The 13049-nt window shown below is 41.6% G+C and overlaps 2 long non-coding RNA genes across 2 annotated transcripts; both read left to right on the top strand.

Moving 5' to 3' along the window:
• The first annotated feature begins 217 nt into the window (after positions 1–217).
• On the top strand, positions 218–5136 carry LOC145866938 (uncharacterized). The gene is made up of 2 exons (XR_014383175.1): positions 218–1542; positions 3898–5136. It is a non-coding gene; the product is annotated as an uncharacterized LOC145866938 (long non-coding RNA).
• Positions 5137–7617: 2481 nt separating this feature from the next.
• Positions 7618–11606, top strand: LOC145866937 (uncharacterized). Its single transcript, XR_014383174.1, has 3 exons — positions 7618–7811; positions 8113–8159; positions 8631–11606. It is a non-coding gene; the product is annotated as an uncharacterized LOC145866937 (long non-coding RNA).
• Positions 11607–13049: the final 1443 nt, after the last annotated feature.

The following is a 13049-nucleotide window of genomic DNA, read 5'->3' as shown; positions in this document are numbered from 1 at the left end:
CATTTGGTTGTGTTTTAGATTGTAGCCTCTGTTATTGGTAATGGTGAGAGGTTAGTATGTTTTGTTGTATCCTCTGTTATTGGTAATGGTGAGAGGTTAGCATGTTTTGTTGAAGCCTCTGTTATTAGTAATGATGAGAGGTTAGCATGTTTTGTTGTAGCCTCTGTTATTGGTAATGGTGAGAGGTTAGCATGTTTTGTTGTAGCCTCTGTTATTGGTAATGGTGAGAGGTTAGCATGTTTTGTTGTAGCCTCTGTTATTGGTAATGGTGAGAGGTTAGCATGTTTTGTTGTAGCCTCTGTTAATGGTAATGGTGAGAGGTTAGCATGTTTTGTTGTAGCCTCTGTTATTGGTAATGGTTAGTATGTTTTGTTGTAGCCACTGTTTTTGGTAATGGTGAGAGGTTAGCATGTTTTGTTGTGTCCTTTGTTATTGGTAATGGTGAGAGGTTAGCAGGTTTTGTTGTATCCTCTGTTATTGGTAATGGTGAGAGGTTAGCATGTTTGTTGTAGCCTCTGTTATTGGTAATGGTGAGAGGTTAGCATGTTTTGCTGTAGCCTCTGTTATTAGTAATGGTGAGAGGTTAGCATGTTTTGTTGTATCCTCTGTTAGTGGTAATGGTGAGAGGTTAGCATGTTTTGTTGTAGCCTCTGTTATTGGTAATGGTGAGAGGTTAGCATGTTTTGTTGTAGCCTCTGTTAATGGTAATGGTGAGAGGTTAGCATGTTTTGTTGTAGCCTCTGTTATTTGTAATGGTGAGAGGTTAGCATGTTTTGTTGTAGCTTCTGTAACTTTTCTCACTCATTATTATTAAAATAACTGCAAATGCGTCAATGTCACCTCTTATGAAACATTTGATCTGAAATCCAAAATGCTGGAGTGTAGGGCCACATTTAAATGTTTTGCTTCACTATCAAAATAGATATGGTGTGGACTGTATACTCAATACAATCTAAATCTGATACCTCACTGTCTGTCTTTTGACTGATACTGCTTTTAAACTGGTCTGGTCAGTCTACTCAAATATTTGTACTATACATGTTTCTATCTGCAGGAAAAACTTTGATAATTTGTCATTTTTAATGACGATATATTAATTTACAAATAGATATGGAAGGTTTCATATGTTGAAAAAATATACCGCCACTATTTTCACCACCAAAGAATAGCAGTGTGATTTTAATATGATTTGACTCTTTGCAGGCTGTCAGCCTGTGGAGTCACAGAGGAAGTCTGTGCTTCTCTGGTCTCAGTTCTGTGATCAAACCCAACACATTATTTGTAAACGGGTAACAGTGTAAACAGGGAAAGCTAAGCGTATCATTTTAATACAAAATGTCTGTCATTGTATTTCTTCTGTGTTGGCAGACTCACTGGCTGTAAACTCACAGACACATCCTGTAAAGTGTTGGCCTCAGTTCTCAGTTCAAACCCCTCACACCTGAGAGAGCTGGACCTGAGTAACAATGACCTGAAGGATTCAGGAGTGGAGCTGCTCTCTGCTGGACTGGAGGATCCACACTGTAAACTGGAGACTCTGAGGTCAGTATTCCTGTAGTTGGTCAACAAGTGATAACTGTTCACCAGATCCACATGTGTTTACCAGACACACATAGTCCACACCATATGTGTTTGGACAGTGAAGTTTACAGTTTTAAATGTGGTGCTATGCTCCAGCATTTTGGATTTGAGATGTTTCATATTAGGTGACAGTACAGAATGTCACCTTTTATTTAAACGTATTCATACATATACAGTCGTGGCCAAAAGTTTTGAGAATGACACAAATATTAATTTCCACAAAGTTTGCTGCTTCAGTGTCTTTAGATATTTTTGTCAGATGTTACTGTGGAATACTGAATTATAATTACAAGCATTTCATAAGTGTCAAAGGCTTTTATTGACAATTACATGAAGTTGAAGCAATGAATCAATATTTACATTTAAAAATGATTAATTATTTGGACAAATGTATTTAGTCAAAAGTTGAATGTTTTGTCCCATATTCATGCCTGCAGTGATTACATCAAGCTTGTGATTCTACTAAATTGTTGAATTAATTTGCTGTTTGTCCTAGTTGTGTTTTAGATAATATTTTTCCTAATAGTAACTTAATGGTGAATAATGTCCTGTAATTTTGGAGTCACTTCACTTGTATTGTCAGTAAGAATAGAAGATGTTTCTGAACACTTCTACATTCATGTGGATGCTACCATGATTATGAATAATCAGGAATGAATCGTGAATAATGATAAATGAGCCTCTGTTATTGGTAATGGTGAGAGGTTAGCATGTGTTGTTGTAGTCTCTGTTATTGGTAATGGTGAGAGGTTAGCATGTTTTGTTGTAGCCTCTGTTATTGGTAATGGTGAGAGGTTAGCATGTTTTGTTGTAGCCTCTGTTATTGGTAATGGAGAGAGGTTAGCATGTTTTGTTGAAGTCTCTGTTATTGGTAATGGTGAGAGGTTAGCATGTTTTTTTGCAGCCTCTGTTATTGGTAATGGTGAGAGGTTAGCATGTTTTGTTGTAGCCTCTGTTATTGGTAATGGAGAGAGGTTAGCATGTTTTGTTGTAGCCTCTGTTATTGGTAATGGTGAGAGGTTAGCATGTTTTGTTGTAGTCTCTGTTATTGGTAATGGTGAGAGGTTAGCATGTTTTGTTGCAGCCTCTGTTATTGGTAATGGTGAGAGGTTAGCATGTTTTGTTGTATCCTCTGTTATTGGTAATGGTGAGAGGTTAGCATGTTTTGTTGTAGACTCTGTTATTGGTAATGGTGAGAGGTTAGCATGTTTTGTTGTAGCCTCTGTCATTGGTGATGCTGAGAGGTTAGCATGTTTTGTTGTAGCCTCTGTTATTGGTAATGGTGAGAGGTTAGCATGTTTTGTTGTAGTCTCTGTTATTGGTAATGGTGAGAGGTTAGCATGTTTTGTTGTAGCCTCTGTTATTGGTAATGGTGAGAGGTTAGCATGTTTTGTTGTATCCTCTGTTTTAGGTAATGGTGAGAGGTTAGTATGTTTTGTTGTAGCCTCTGTTATTGTTAATGGTGAGAGGTTAGCATGTTTTGTTGTATCCTCTGTTATTGGGAGTGTTGAGAGGTTAGCATGTTTTGTTGTAGCCTCTGTTATTGGTAATGGTGAGAGGTTAGCATGTTTTGTTGTAGTCTCTGTTATTGGTAATGGTGAGAGGTTAACATGTTTTGTTGTAGCCTCTGTTATTGGTAATGGTGAGAGGTTAGCATGTTTTGTTGTAGCCTCTGTTATTGGTAATGGTGAGAGGTTAGCATGTTTTGTTGTATCCTCTGTTATTGGTAATGGTGAGAGGTTAGCATGTCTTGTTGTAGCCTCTGTTATTGGTAATGGTGAGAGGTTAGCATGTTTTGTTGTATCCTCTGTTATTCGTAATGGTGAGAGGTTAGCATGTCTTGTTGTAGCCTCTGTAACTTTCTCACTCATTATTATTCATGATTCATTCATGATTTGTAGTAATCATGGCATAATCAGGATTCATTTAGTAGTGTTTAGAAACATGTTATCTACTCACTTAGACAGAAAATTATCCAGTCATCATCCACCATTTTATTATTGGGCAAAACACAACCAAAACAAACTGCAAATGCAACCAACTAGTTTACAACGAAACACTAATCTATTGACTACTTTAATACACTATAAATGAATTGGTCAGAATACTTATGACTTCTTCAAATGGGGGGACTAGATACATAAACTGCTTTCATTTCTAAATGGTGAATCAGATATGTATGAAAATATCCTCAAATAAAAGGTGACATTATATACTGTTACCTCATATGAAACATTTGATCTGAAATCCAAAATGTTGGAGTTTAGAGCCACATTTAAAATATTAGCTTGGATCATCATTGGATCATCATTGCAGGCTCCGTGCCGTGGATCACCACTGGAGGCTCCGGGCCATGGATCATCACTGGAGTCTTCGTGCCATGGATCATCACTGGAGGCTCCGGGCCATGGATCATCCCAACAGCCTTCTTGCCATGGATTATCACTGGAGACTCCAGGCCATGGATCATCACTGGAGGCTTCGTGCCATGGATCATCACTGGAGGCTTCGTGCCATGGATCATTATTGGAGGCTTCGTGCCATGGATCATCACTGGAGTCTTCGTGCCATGGATCATCATTGGAGGCTTCGGACCATGGATCATCACTGGAGGCTTTTTACATGGAGCCGGAACAGGTCTCACCGGACTGGGGAACGTCGCTGGAGGCTCCGGACTGGGGGACGTTGCCGGAAGCTCTGGACTGGGAAGGCGTACTGGAGGCCTGATGCGTGGGGCTGGCACAGGTGGCGCCAGACTGGTAACACACACCTCAGGGCAAGGAGCAGGAACAAGACACACCGGACTGGGCAGGCGCACTAGAGACCTGATGCGTGGGGCTGGAACAGGTGGCGCCCGACTGGTGACACGCACCTCAGGGCAAGTGCGAGGAGCAGGAACAGGGCGTACCAGGCTGGATAGACTCACTGGAGGCCTGGTACGTGGGGCAGGCACAGAGCTCACCGGGCTGTGAATGCGCACTGGCGACACAGTGCGCATCACCGCATAACACGGTGCTTGCTCAGTCACTCGCTCCCCACGGTAAGCATGAGGAGCTGGCTCAGGTCTCCAACCTGACTGTGCCAATCTCCCTAATTTTTTGGGGGGGTGTGTCTGCCTCTCGTGCTTCCCTTGTTGCCGCGCTCTCGCTGCCTCCACCTGTTCTCGTGGGAGGTGCTTTTCTCCTGCCCCTAATTCCTCCAAAGCCCTGGATATACTCCTCCTAACCTCCGCAATAGTCCACAGGTCCATATCACGTTGGAATGACAAGTGGACTACACGTCTCGAATGTTCAGAAAGTTAAGCTTACGTTGCAAAAATCTTATTGACTAAAATTACAAATGATGCAGTACTGCTGGCTGGTGAAGTAGGCTAGCTAGCAGTGGCTGCGTTGTTGACTTTGCCATACTTGTTGTAGTCAACACCATCAGCCTCATTCATCTATTCCTCCATCAATATCACCATCGTTGTTGTAGTCATCACCCTCAGCCTCATTCATCTATTCCTGTCAAAATAGATATGGTGTGGACTGTATACTCAATACAATCTAAATCTGATACCTCAATGTCTGTCTTTTGACTGATACTGCTTTTAAACTGGTCTGGTCAGTCTACTCAAATATTTGTATTATATATTTTTCTCTCTACAAGATGATTTTACTCGTTGCAGGCTGTCAGGCTGTCTAGTCACAGAGGAAGGCTGTGCTTATCTGGTCTCAGCTCTGTGGTCAAACCCAACACATTATTTGTAAACGGGTAACAGCGTAAACATGGAAAGCTAAGAATATAATTTTAATACAACCTGTCTGTCATTGTATTTCTTCTGTGTTGGCAGACTCACTGGCTGTAAACTCACAGACACATCCTGTAAAGTGTTGGCCTCAGTTCTCAGTTCAAACCCCTCACACCTGAGAGAGCTGGACCTGAGTAACAATGACCTGAAGGATTCAGGAGTGAAGCTGCTCTCTGCTGGACTGGAGGATCCACACTGCAGACTGGAGACTCTGAGGTCAGTATTCCTGTAGTTGGTCCACAAGTGTTTTGTTGTAGTCTCTGTTATTGGTAATGGTGAGAGGTTAGCATGTTTTGTTGTAGCCTCTGTTATTGGTAATGGTGAGAGGTTAGCATGTTTTGTTGTAGCCTCTGTTATTGGTAATGGTGAGAGGTTAGCATGTTTTGTTGTAGCCTCTGTTATTGGTAATGGTGAGAGGTTAGCATGTTTTGTTGTAGTCTCTGTTATTGGTAATGGTGAGAGGTTAGCATGTTTTGTTGTAGCCTCTGTTATTGGTAATGGTGAGAGGTTAGCATGTTTTGTTGTAGCCTCTGTTATTGGTAATGGTGAGAGGTTAGCATGTTTTGTTGTAGCCTCTGTTATTGGTAATGGTGAGAGGTGTCGTGTCTTTGGGGGTACCATTAAACGGAAGATATGTTTATCAATTAGCTCCCTGTAATTATTATCACGCGATTAAACTGATTAATCGTTTAATTGTAATTAACTAGGAGGTCGGGGCACCAAGGAGAATATTCAGATTACAAAGCTATAATTTTCCTAATATAACTTTCCTGTACTATAATATTATATTCTATTATAATATAGGTCGATTATCTTCTAAGTTTAAATGGTGTATTTACCTCTAGTCCAGTCTCATTCCAAAACGTCATAAATTGTTGTATCTGCACGAACCCAGTCTTTACTAAAATCATCGATACATCAATTGTCTTAAAATCATTTATTTACTACACTAAGTAATTAACAGAAAAACATACAAACAGTAATTATCGTCACAAAGGATTGGTAGAGGAATGTGCCCTTGTGGGCTAAACAGGCAGGTCGGCCTGTTGAACAATGGGTCATAAACGGTCCGCTGAGAAGTTACACAGAGTTCATTAATATTAACAATTGACAATTGAAGGCTCACTCATTCGGGAACAATTGCAATCAATATATATTTACGCTCAGTGTGTCGTCGTTCTTTGTTGGAGAGTTCGGTTCTGTTGGAGAGTCTCTCTCTCGGTTAGAATGGATCTTTCAAAGCAACATTCATTAATGTCGTCATAGAATGGTGGTTTCGTTGGTCTTCGCGTTCGATGATATAATTTACTTAGCTGCAGACTAATAATTAATATCAAAGACTTGTTCTTATTCTGTCGGTATCAATAGTCTAAAAGTTAACCACGTGGTATGGTTCACTTTCAGTAGAGGAATTGGAAGGTAGAACCTATGTGCCAACGGAGTGTAGGCCTGGTCTGGAGAAATGTAAATCAGGGAGTGTTTTATAGTGCCCATAGAACAGCTTGTCAAATGAAGCCTGGTCCTGTATGGGTGTTGGTACAAAGGGGAGGGGGGTCAAGTGTCCTTCCTGTACCCAAAGAGGCCAACGTCATGACAGAGGTTAGCATGTTTTGTTGTGGCCTCTGTAACTTTTTCACTCATTATTTTTCATGATCCTTCTCAATCATGGCAGTCACAGGCTTGATGTCGTCATTGCAGTCAAAGAATATGGGACCAAATACTAAACTTTTGACTATTTTAACACACTATGATTTAATTGGTCAGAAAACATATGACTTATTTAAATAGGGGGACTAGATACATGAAGTGCTTTCATTTTACTAAATGGTGAAACAGATATGTATGAAAATATCCTCAAATAAAAGGTGACATTATATACTGTCACCTCATATGAAACATTTGATCTCAAATCCAAAATGTTGGAGTTTAGAGCCACATTTAAAATGTTATCTTCACTGTCAAAATAGATATGGTGTGGACTGTATACTCAATACAATCTAAATCTGATACCTCACTGTCTGTCTTTTGACTGATACTGCTTTTAAACTGGTCTGGTCAGTCTACTCAAATATTTGTACTATACATGTTTCTATCTGCAGGCAAAACGTTGATAATTTGTAATTCATAATATGATACATTAATTTATGAATAGATATGGAAGGTTTCAGGACACTGATATATCTGAATATGTTTAAGAAATATACTGCCACTATTTTCACCACCAAAGACTAGCAGTGTGATTTTAATATGATTTTACTCTTTGCAGGCTGTCAGGCTGTCTAGTCACAGAGGAAGGCTGTGCTTCTCTGGTCTCAGCTCTGAGGTCAAACCCCTCACACCTGAGAGAGCTGGACCTGAGCTACAATCACCCAGGAGACTCAGGAGTCAGACTGCTGACTGCTGGACTGGAGGATCCACACTGCAGACTGGAGAAACTCAAGTATGTAGAGGGTTTATGTCAATGTTCATATCAGACATGTTTGACTTTTCAGGCTAGTTAAGACAAACATTCTGACCACCACTTGGACAAAATTATATGCTGTGTGTGTGTGTGTGTGTGTGTGTGTGTGTGTGTGTGTGTGTGTGTGTGTGTGTGTGTGTGTGTGTGTGTGTGTGTGTGTGTGTGTGTGTGTGTGTGTGTGTGTGTGTGTGTGTGTGTGTGTGTGTGTGTGTGTGTGTGTGTGTGTGTGAGTTCAGGTGTATCCCTCAATGACTGTCTGTTTTTCTGCTTACCGCTACAGTGTGGAACATGGTGAAGAGATCAGAATGAAACCTGGGCTTAGAAAATGTGAGTGTTGACTGCTGTGAAGAATATGACTAAGAATAAGTCTTAATTCAAGTTAAGTCAAAGTCAAAGACCACCATCATTACTGACTTGGTCATATTAAATATCAGCTGGAGTTCTACAGAAGCAGAAATCAGGGACACCAAAGTTTACAAAGAGTTGATGTGTGTGTGTGTGTGTGTGTGTGTGTGTGTGTGTGTGTGTGTGTGTGTGTGTGTGTGTGTGTGTGTGTGTGTGTGTGTGTGTGTGTGTGTGTGTGTGTGTGTGTGTGTGTGTGTGTGTAATTAATGTGAATAAGTGTGTATTATATTACCATACAGTATAACATATGATCATTCAACAAGTCTCAAGTTACCTTAACTTCTCCTTTTGATACCTAGAAACATCTACATTAAATGAATTAGTGAAAAGTGAGTTAACATTCTAATGTGAATGATGATGATTTCTAATATTGTGTCTGGTTTCATCCATCAGATGTCTGTGATCTCACACTGGACCTAAACACAGTAAACAGACTCCTCTCTCTGTCTGAGGAGAACAGAAATGTGACATGGAGGAGAGAGAAGCAGCTGTATCCTGATCACCCAGAGAGATTTGAGGACTGTAGACAGGTGCTGTGTAGAGAGGGTCTGACTGGGCGCTGTTACTGGGAGGTAGAGTGGAATGGGGGGGCTGATATAGGAGTGACATATAAAGGAATCAGCAGGAGAGGAGGGGTTAAGGACTGTTGTCTTGGATACAATGACAAGTCCTGGTGTCTGTTCTGCTCTGACAACAGATACACTGCCTGTCACAATAATAATCCCACTACCATAGACGTCCCCTCCTCCAGCCCCCACAGAGTAGGAGTGTATCTGGACTGGCCAGCCGGCACTCTGTCCTTCTATAGAGCCTCCTCTGACACACTGACCCACCTGATCACATTCACCTCCACATTCCCTGAGCCCCTCTATCCAGGGTTTAGGGTTTGTGATGTTGACTCCTCAGTGTCCCTGAAATAATAACTGGACACACACACACACACACACACACACACACACACACACACACACACACACACACACACACACACACACACACACACACACACACACACACACACACACACACACACACTGGACACACACACTGGACACAGACACACACTGAACACACACACACACTGGACACACACTCACTGGACACACACACACACACTCACTGGACACACACACACGCTTGACACACACGCTTGACACACACACGCTTGACACACACATGCTTGACAAACACACTGGATACACACACACACACTCTGGGGACACACACACAAACACTGACACACACACACACACACACTGACACACATAAACACAGACACACACACACACACTGAACACACACACACACACAAACCCACTGGACACACACACACACACACACACACACACACACACACACACACTGGACACAGACACACACACTGAACACACACACACACTGGACACACACTGACTGGACACACACACACACTCACTGGACACACACACACACGCTTGACACACACACGCTTGACACACACATGCTTGACAAACACACTGGATACACACACACACACTCTGGGGACACACACACAAACACTGACACACACACACACACACACTGACACACATAAACACAGACACACACACACACACACTGAACACACACACACACACAAACCCACTGGACACACACACACACACACACACACACACACACACACACACACACACACACACACACACACACACACACACACACACACACACACACACACACACACACTGGACACAGACACACACACTGAACACACACACACACTGGACACACACTCACTGGACACACACACACACTCACTGGACACACACACACACGCTTGACACACACACGCTTGACACACACATGCTTGACAAACACACTGGATACACACACACACACACACACTCTGGACACACACACACAAACACTGACACACACACACACACTGACACACATAAACACAGACACACACACACACACACTGAACACACACACACAAACCCACTGGACACACACACACACACTCACTGGACACACACACACACACACACACACACACACACACACACACACAATGAACACACACACACTGAACACACACAATGGACAAACACACACTGGACACTCACACATGACAGGCTTGTAATATTTTCTGATCTTTTTCCACTTTGCCTTTTTTATGATATATTTTACTGTTTGTGTTTGTACCACAGGAGGTTGGTGGGACCTTATTTAGGGAGGACAGGCTTGTAATGGCTGGAGTGGAATAAGTGGAATGGTATTGTCATGACGTTGGCCTGTGGGTAAGGTTTATGACCACCCCCCATAAATACCTTTCTCCCTTCCCCTCTCTGACCCTACTGAAGGACTTGAATAGCCTGTGTTAAATATAGAGAGTCTGGGAACATCAAACAAATGGGGTAAAGGAACCATATTTTGGTAATAAAACCAGTTGGAAATATGCTTGGGAACGTAATGAGTATGCATGTAAGGTTCGGTTGTCATCTGAGACATTATGACTGATGACAGGACGACATAAACTGTACCTGAGAAAGTATACACCCTCTAGTTATCAGAGTAACATGGAATTGTTATGCAATTGAAATGTTTGATATTGGAATTGTTTGTTAGGAGATTAAATGTAATTTTAGCTTCCAAATGAGAGAATTGTGTTTTCATAAGGAAAGTGCCCTGCTTGATCAGTGGCCCACCCCTGTGAAGAGGAGGGGTTATAAACGATGAAACACATCCTTCCCCCCTCTCCACTATATAAGCCTTTGACGAAAAGATAATCACGTTGTTCCAGTACGGGAGGTCTTCAGCCTCTACGTTAGAAGGACACACATGTCAAGTACAGAACTAAGCCAACCTCGGCGTGAGCTTTGGTGGCGAATGGTATGAACTTTGAGCTTATTCACTACAGAAGTGATACTTCCTAGCCGTTGAGTTAGCAGCGGCCGCTGTAGACGTGGGCTAGGAAAGGACGGACGACGGATCCAGTCTAACAACCAGATGAAGATACCACCACGTATCCAATTGACCACCATTGACATTCTTCCAAAAACAGGAAGATCTGTTGGCCAACCCGGCCAGCATCTACGACCAATCTACTGAAGCGCAGCTCAGAGTAAATATTTATTGCATTTTCCTTTTCCAAATGGGCGGTAATTTAGAATGCATAAGATAATGTATTTACGATAGCATAGCTGCTGTTTCTGTGTTCCTAAATCTTCCCGCTCTTTCATTCAAGCCCAACCCCCTTTCCTTTGTGTAACCAGCCATCATACAGGTTCCGTCCACCGGGACGTTTTCTGTATGACATCATCTGTATTCTGTGTATTTGTAATTCTGTGTGCTTAGTTTATTTAGTAAATAAATAATTAAACCCAATTTTGTATTGCTGATTCAACTTGTTAGCCAGGGTTCGTGAAAATAGCCAAGAACTTAAAACTTTCATTATGAGACTGAAAATAAAACAAGGGTTAATATTGACTGCTATCGATGTAAAATATTACAAAGTATTTTAAGAGTTTATTCGGAAGATAACGGCTCTATAAACGTTCTTCCGTGGTGCCCCGACTTTCTAGTTAATTACTTTTACATGATTAGCTTAATCAGGTAATATTAATTACAGAGAAATCATTTTATAAGTTAGCATGTCATATCACTTAATCCGGCATAGCCAAAGCCACGACAGTATTTACCAACGTTTCAGCATCACTGTGCCTTCTTCAGGGTGATGTCATCAATACTTGAACCAGGTTATGTAAACGAACAGTGCAATTAATGCAACCAATGACAATAGAGAGGGGTGTGACATAATGATTAAGTTAATTACAATGAATTAATGAAACTGTTAAAAAAAAACTGTTTATGGCATATTAAATATAAAAAAATAGTAGGGTATTGTGGCAAAGAAGGGGGTCGAGTGATAAATGGCAGATATGTGAGGGCAGAACTAATAAACGGGCTCTGCCCGATCACTAAAATGGCCACCCCGATCAGAACTACAGATCACAAAATGGCCGACTGCCAAAACTACAATTCCCAGAAGCAAGGGGAACCCTCAGAAGGTGGAGCCGACCCACAGATAAAAGGTCAAGAAAAACCAGGAAGAGAGAGAGAGGGCGGGAAGGATCTATGAACCATAGAGAAAGAGACAATCTACATTGGCTGGATTTACCGTGTACGAGCTGGACTGTTTTGGACTTACCTGTTGCCGTTTAGACCTGGACCTACCGAGAACCAGATTTGTGTACCGAACCCTGCTATCCTTGACCTTACCTGCGGCCTGGGTGGACCAGGACAGCGAAACAAACACACAGGTACTGTCATGTTCGAAATAACTTTCATTCTGGGCTGACTTTGGTGACAGTTTCCCACTTAATTTGTGACAAACGCTCCTAACTTTGAAGAGGTTTGCCACAGTATATTATATATATCCGGCTCTCAATGTAATCTGATTCATTATGATGTAGGATCAGGTCCCCCCTCTCCATGTAATCTGATTCATTATGATCTAGGATCAGGTCCCCCCTCTCCATGTAATCTGATTCATTATGATATAGGATCTTTTTATTTGTATTATTTCACCTTTATTTAACAAGGTGGCTAGTTCTCATTTACAACTGCGACCTGGCCAAGATAAAGCAAAGCAGTGCGACAGAAACAACAACACAGAGTTACATGGAATAAACAAGCGTACAGTCAACACAAAAGAAAAAAGAAAGTCTATATACAGTGTGTGCAAATGGCGTGAGGAGGTATGGCAATAAATAGTCCGTAGTAGCAAAGTAATCAGAATTTAGCAGATTAACACTGGAGTGATAGATG

This window comes from Salmo salar, unplaced genomic scaffold, assembly GCF_965601325.2.
Source record: "Salmo salar unplaced genomic scaffold, fSalSal1 ptg000136l, whole genome shotgun sequence".
In the NCBI taxonomy this organism is placed as follows: Eukaryota; Metazoa; Chordata; class Actinopteri; order Salmoniformes; family Salmonidae; genus Salmo; species Salmo salar.
This window is presented reverse-complemented; position numbering and strand designations above follow the sequence as displayed.